Source organism: Dama dama, chromosome 10, assembly GCF_033118175.1.
Source record: "Dama dama isolate Ldn47 chromosome 10, ASM3311817v1, whole genome shotgun sequence".
Lineage (NCBI taxonomy): Eukaryota > Metazoa > Chordata > Mammalia > Artiodactyla > Cervidae > Dama > Dama dama.
In genome coordinates, this window is record NC_083690.1 from 25,842,521 (window position 1) to 25,848,520 (window position 6,000).

The window sequence follows — 6,000 nt, forward strand, 5'->3', positions numbered from 1 at the left end:
CCACCAGGCTCCTCCGTCCATGGGGTTTTCCAGGCAAGAGTTCTGGAGTGGGGTGCCATTGCTTTCTCCGATCCCCTTCTCTAGAGCCCAATAAAAATAAAAATCAAAACAAAAAGAAGGGAAAAGAGATCATTTTTCTCCTAAGGGTGCTCACCTTTAGAGGCAGGCTTTTCAAGGCCACCGAGCAGGGTTAAAATAGCGGAGTCTGTTTCAGCCACCAGTTCTCAGAGTCCTGAGGGACTCTCTGCCCCAGCCTGGCCCTGCCTGGCCCGTGGTCTTTCCCAAAAGTCAGGCTGCAGGGCGGCGCCTGAAGCTCTGGCCTGTCTCTGCTTTTGGACGAGGCTGACCTGTCAATCCTGCTGATGGCTCCTCTGACTTCTCTGTAAAAGGTGGGGGGCCGGTAGTTGGGAGAAGTCGCTGAGAGAACACGGGATTTCTTGGTTCTGAAAGTTCTAGAACATTGATGGTCTTAATAGTGGGACTGGGATCAGGATGTTCGAGGTGCAGATGGAGGAGGGAGCACAAGTGTGAAACCGCAGCTCCTGCAGGTGTGAGCAGTCCTCCCCACCCCCCGCCGTCACCCCGGAGATGCTTGGGCCAAGGTGTGCTGTGGTTTTCACACCTTCAGGGAGACCAGGGGTTCCAGGCACCCCATGAGCCCCAGGCTCTCCGGGGAAGCAGCTCAGCTCTCCAGCACCCAGAGCTCTGGGCCCAGGTGTGGGGGGGAGGAGACACCTGTGACCCTGGCTGATGGCAGGCCAGGGTCAGGGAGGGGCACGGGTCTCTGGCCTGGGCCAGAAAGGGCTCCCCACCGACACTTTGGGTCTTTGAAGGGGACCCAGCTCATACAAGTCGATGCAGAAGGGAGACAGGAGCTGGCCCACCTGGGGGGCTGGAGTAGCAGGAAGGGGGTGGACGGATGACTGATGGACAAGTGGGTGCATTAGTGGGTGGACGGAGGCGTAGAAGGATGGTCAAGGCTGGAAGGAAGAATAGTTGGCTGGATGGATGGATGAACAGCTGCTAGAGACAAGGATGAAATATCAAACACAAGCTCCAGGAAGGCAGCAACTTCGCCTCTTGTGTTCGCTGCTTCACCCCTGATCAGGCACACAGGGAGCCCTCAGCAAAGCCTGATTTGCAGTGTTTGCTTATTTCCAGGGTGTAAATATTTCATCACGGTCAATTTCAAGCTCCCAACTCGATGGCTTTAAACACGGGATTGGAAGACATGTTTATAATCGACACTCCTAGCTGGTGTGAGGCAACCGCAGCACTTGGATGGGAGATCAGAACAGGCAATAGAAAGGCCCTGAGGGTCTTCCGGGAGGAGGTGGTATTTGTTGGGCTCTGAAAAATGAATACGAGCTATAAGGGACACCAGCTACTCAGGCAGAGGGAAGAGCTTGAGCAAAGGCCTGGAGGTGTGACCAAGCCTTAAACACAGGCTGAGGGGGTGGGGGGAGGTCCCCTGTCACCCAGAGTCCAGGCCATACAGTTACTAACAACCCTGTCTTTAGAGGCAGGGGCTGCCACCCACTGCTCCCGGCCCAGCCCTTTTCCATCTGCAGGCTCCCAGGGGCGGGAGATCCATTCAACAAATGAAGTAAAGATGCAGAAGGGACTGGTGACTTTTCTGCAGTCACACCCTGAATTAAAGGTCAGAGTCAGAGCTTGAACTCTGGGCTCCTGACCCCAAGTCCAAACTCTCCTCACCTTGCTCTGCTGGAAGGCACCTGGGTCAGGAGGACAGAAACACCCCTGGATGCCTGAGCTTGTGTCAGCATCACTGGGAGGGGGTAGAATCCCAGCTCTGGGAACGGCCAGGCCCCTCCCAGAGGCCTGCCATCCTCCTGGCCTCAGTGAGGGTTCAGGGTCAGACATGTGACCCGAGCTGGTCCGTATGCTTTTCCTGCTCAGCTGTAGGGGTGGACTAAACCCAGAGCTGCTGGGGATGGGGGTGGGTTAGAGGGGAGAACCAGGAGGGAACAGCCCATCTGAGATGAGGCCAACACACTGGAAAGCAGAGTTGGGAAGTGGACCCATATTCCTGACAATACCTCTTAAGGTCTTGGATCCGGCCATGCCTGAAACTACACTCCCCCTGGGCTTTTGAGGTACGTTGAGTGTAGATGTCATACTGTTCACCGAGTGTTTCCAGCTCATGGTCTCCTGTCCCCGTTGTGGTCAGATGGTGACACAGGACCAGGACTGGCCAATGGATTGTGAGCAGAAGTGATAAGCCTCACTTCTGGACCAGAGCACTGATCTGACGGCCGTGATGTCCTTCAGAGTGCTCCTCTGTGGCTCAGTGACCAGAGGTGTTTGAGATGGGGGCTGCTCCATCAGAGCCGGGCCTTGAGTGGGGAGATGTGGAGCAGAGCGTCTGCGTGACCTGTGATGGACATGGACTGTGAGCAAGAAATAAATCCTTGATTGTAATCCACTACGATTTGCAGGCTGATTGTTACCACAGTGTAACCCAGCCTATCCTGACTCAATCAATGAGTTGTGGTGTCCATAACTGCAGCGACCCCATGGACTGCAGCATGCTGGGCTTCCCTGTCCTTCACCATTTCCCAGAGCTGGCTCAAACTCATGTCCACTGAGTCACTGATGTCATCCAACCATCTCATCCTCGTCGTTCCTTTCTCGTCCGGCCTTCAATCTTTCCCAGCATCAGGGTCTTTTCTAATGAGTTGGCTCTTCACAGCAGGTGGTCAAAGTATTGGAGTTTCAGCTTCAGCATCAGTCCTTCCAATGAATATTCAGGATTGATTTCCTTTAGGAAGGACTGGTTGGATCTCCTTGCAGTCCAGGGGACTCTCAAGAGTCTTCGACACCACAGTGCAAAAGCATCAGTTCTTCAGCACTCAGTCTTCTTTATGGTCCAACTCTCACATCCATATGTGATTACTGGAAAAACCATAGCTTTGACTGGAAAAACCAAAGCTTTATGGACCTTTTGTCGGCAAAGTAATCTCTCTGTTTTTTAATACACTGTCTAGGTTGGTCATTGGTTTTCTTCCAAGGAGCAAGCGTCTTTGAATTTCATGGCTGCAGTCACCATCTGCAGTGATTTTGGAGCCCAAGAAAATAAAGTCTGTCACTGTTTCCATTGTTTCCCCATCTGTTTGCCATGAAGTGATGGGACTGGATGTCATGATCTTAGTTCTTTGAATGTTGAATTTTAAGCCAGCGTTTTCACTCTCTTCTTTCACCTTCATCAAGAGGCTCTTCAGTTCCTCTTCGCTTTCTGTCATAAGGGTGCTGTCATCTGCCTATCAATGAGTTGTAAGTTTCCTTTTTTTGTTTAAGCAGGTTTGGGAAAGGTTTCTGTCCCTTGCAGTAGACAGTATTCTCATCCCGCCCTTGCAGTGAGGATTGTCCTCCCATCCCAAGGAGGGACTGCATTCAAAGGGGCCTGAGGACCAGGCTCCATCATGTCTCATGAAGGACCTTGGGCAAGTCACCTGCTGCCTCTGAGCCTCAGTTTCCTCTTCTGTACTGTGGGGCAGGAATCAGCCTCGGCTCTGGGGATGAAAAGGGAGGATGGGGACAGGGACACTAAATGTGCATGTGCTTCTCTGCCATCACCTTCAGCTGGCTTCCGGTTCAGGTGAGGGATGAGCTGTGGTCCCAGCCCTTCTCCAGTCTCCTTCCCAGAGAAATATCCTGAAATTGACATCGCCCTGTGCTAGGATTTGAAAAACCTGAGCACTCCAGCTTCCCGACCCTTCCCCATCGGTTACTGTACGGTCTCAGCCTTGGATGCTGTCTGGGTGTCCGGGATGATCTACTTTGGGAAGGAAGGAGAGGCTGCAAACCGGACGCAGCCCTTTGTTTTACCACTTGGGAAGCAGAGGCCAGGGGGGCAGTGAGTCGCCCAGTCACCTGGAGCTCATGCTCCCCCATCCCAGCGTCCTCGGCTCCTTTTTTGGCCTCTTGTTGGAGGGAGAGCCTCTTCTTCCCTCCCCTGCCTATCTGGGGACTGAGTTTGCCTGAGTTGCCGCCAGCATTGCGTGCAGAGTAGCCCTCCACAGCCCACCCCAACTGCAGTCCCTCAGATGCACCATCAGAGCCCAGAACACGCCTTCCGTGGATGACGGCAAAGTGAGCACACGTACTTCCCCTCCCGGAGCTCACGATGAGCAAAGGAGAAGAACATATAAACCCACCACAATGAAGGGGGGTGCAATGGGGGTCACCTGGAGTCTAGAAACATCAACACAGAAATGGGAAACAAGTGGAGTCAAGTCCTTGCTCAAAGGTCACCTTCGCAAAGGGGCCTACCCAGGGCCCCTTACTCAAAACCGCAGTGCCTCGTTTTATCATCTTCTGTAACATTTATGTTAACATACGTCTCTTTCTTGCTTATCATATTCAATACCGGCTCCACTTGCACAGGGATTTTTTCTCTTTCATCTGCTGCTAGGTCTCAGAGCCTAGAATAGTTCCTGGCACACAGCACGTGCTCAACAAATACTGAATGAATGAATGAATCAATCAATCAATCAATTAAAGGCAGAGTTGTGACTGAGAAAGCAGCGGGCAGAGATCAGGAGGTGAACTGAGCCCATGAGGGACCCATCTGCCCTTGGTCTTGGAAATGCCCCGGAATGGGACGTGAAAGTGAAGGTAGGGGCTTCCTTGGAAGTTTGTGAATGGAACAAGAGACAACCCCCAACCCCACCCAGCCCACCACACTCCACTGCTCACACTGTTAGGGGTCTTACTCCACCTCTGGTGGCAACAGACGTGAGCATTCTCTTTTTAAAAACTGATGGCCCCAGAAAATAAATTTTACACTCTGCAATTTGGGGGGAGGGTCTCTCAGCATCATGCTGGCCACCCACCCCAAGGGAAACCTCATCTCTGGAAAGGGGCCTAAGGGAAGAGGGCTTTGAGGCCAGACGGCCTGAGTTGGGAAACCAGGAGATCCAATTACTAGCTTTCAACCTGCAGAAATCATTCACTTCCTTGTGCCTCAGTTTTCTCATACATGTAGTGGGTATATTGATCAGGCCCAGGAATCAATACGTGTGAAGTATGGAGAGCGGTGTCTGGCACATTGGAAGTGTTTAGAAAACGTTACTTCGTCATTTTTGTGGACAAATCACCCCCACCCTGACCCCCACTCCCATATACTTTTGTTGATCTCAACCTTAAACGTGGCTGGACAACGAGCTGTATGTACGTGCATGTGCGTGCAGTCCTGTCTGGTTCTGTAGCCTGGGCTCCCCGTCCATGGAATTTTCCAGGCAAGAATACCGGAGTGGGTTGCCATTTCCTCCTCGAGGGGACCTTCTTGATCCAGGGACTGAACCTGTGTCTCTTGGGTCTCCTGCATTGGCAGGCGGATTCTGTGCCACCTGGGAAGCCCAAACAAGGAGCTATTAATAGAGACATCTGGAGACCAGACCAGCCCTCAGCAAATGGGGATGTTGGGTTGCTGCTGCCACCTGCTGGCGACCACTGGAACTTGGCTGAGCAGCCCGCTGGAGGCGGGGTCCTCTCTAGGCTGAGGTCCAGGGATCCCATTTGTCTTTGCCTGGCATCGCCAGGCGGCTACACGATTGTCACTGCAACTCGGTGCGGTGGGAGTGGTCACAAGGTGGGCCGGAAGGTTCTTCTGGTTACAATACTGTTAGTTTCAGATGCACAGCATAATGATTTGATTTTTCTTTTTTTTGCAGATTATATTTCATATAGGTTATTACAAAACACCGGGTATAATTCCCTGTGCTACCAGGTAATTCTTGGTTCCCTGTTTTATGTACAGTAGCTTGTATCTGTTAATCCTAACCTTCCACTTTGTCCCTCCCTTTCTCCTTCTCCCCTTTAGTAACCGTGGTAGGTTCTTTTTTATTATTTATTTATATTAGGTTCTTTTCAATTTTTTTCTTTTTTTTAATTTAAAATTTGTTTTAAAAATTCTTATTTTACTTTTTTAGTAGGTTCTTTTTTAAATTTAACAAGGGCTGAATTCTACTCCCTGGT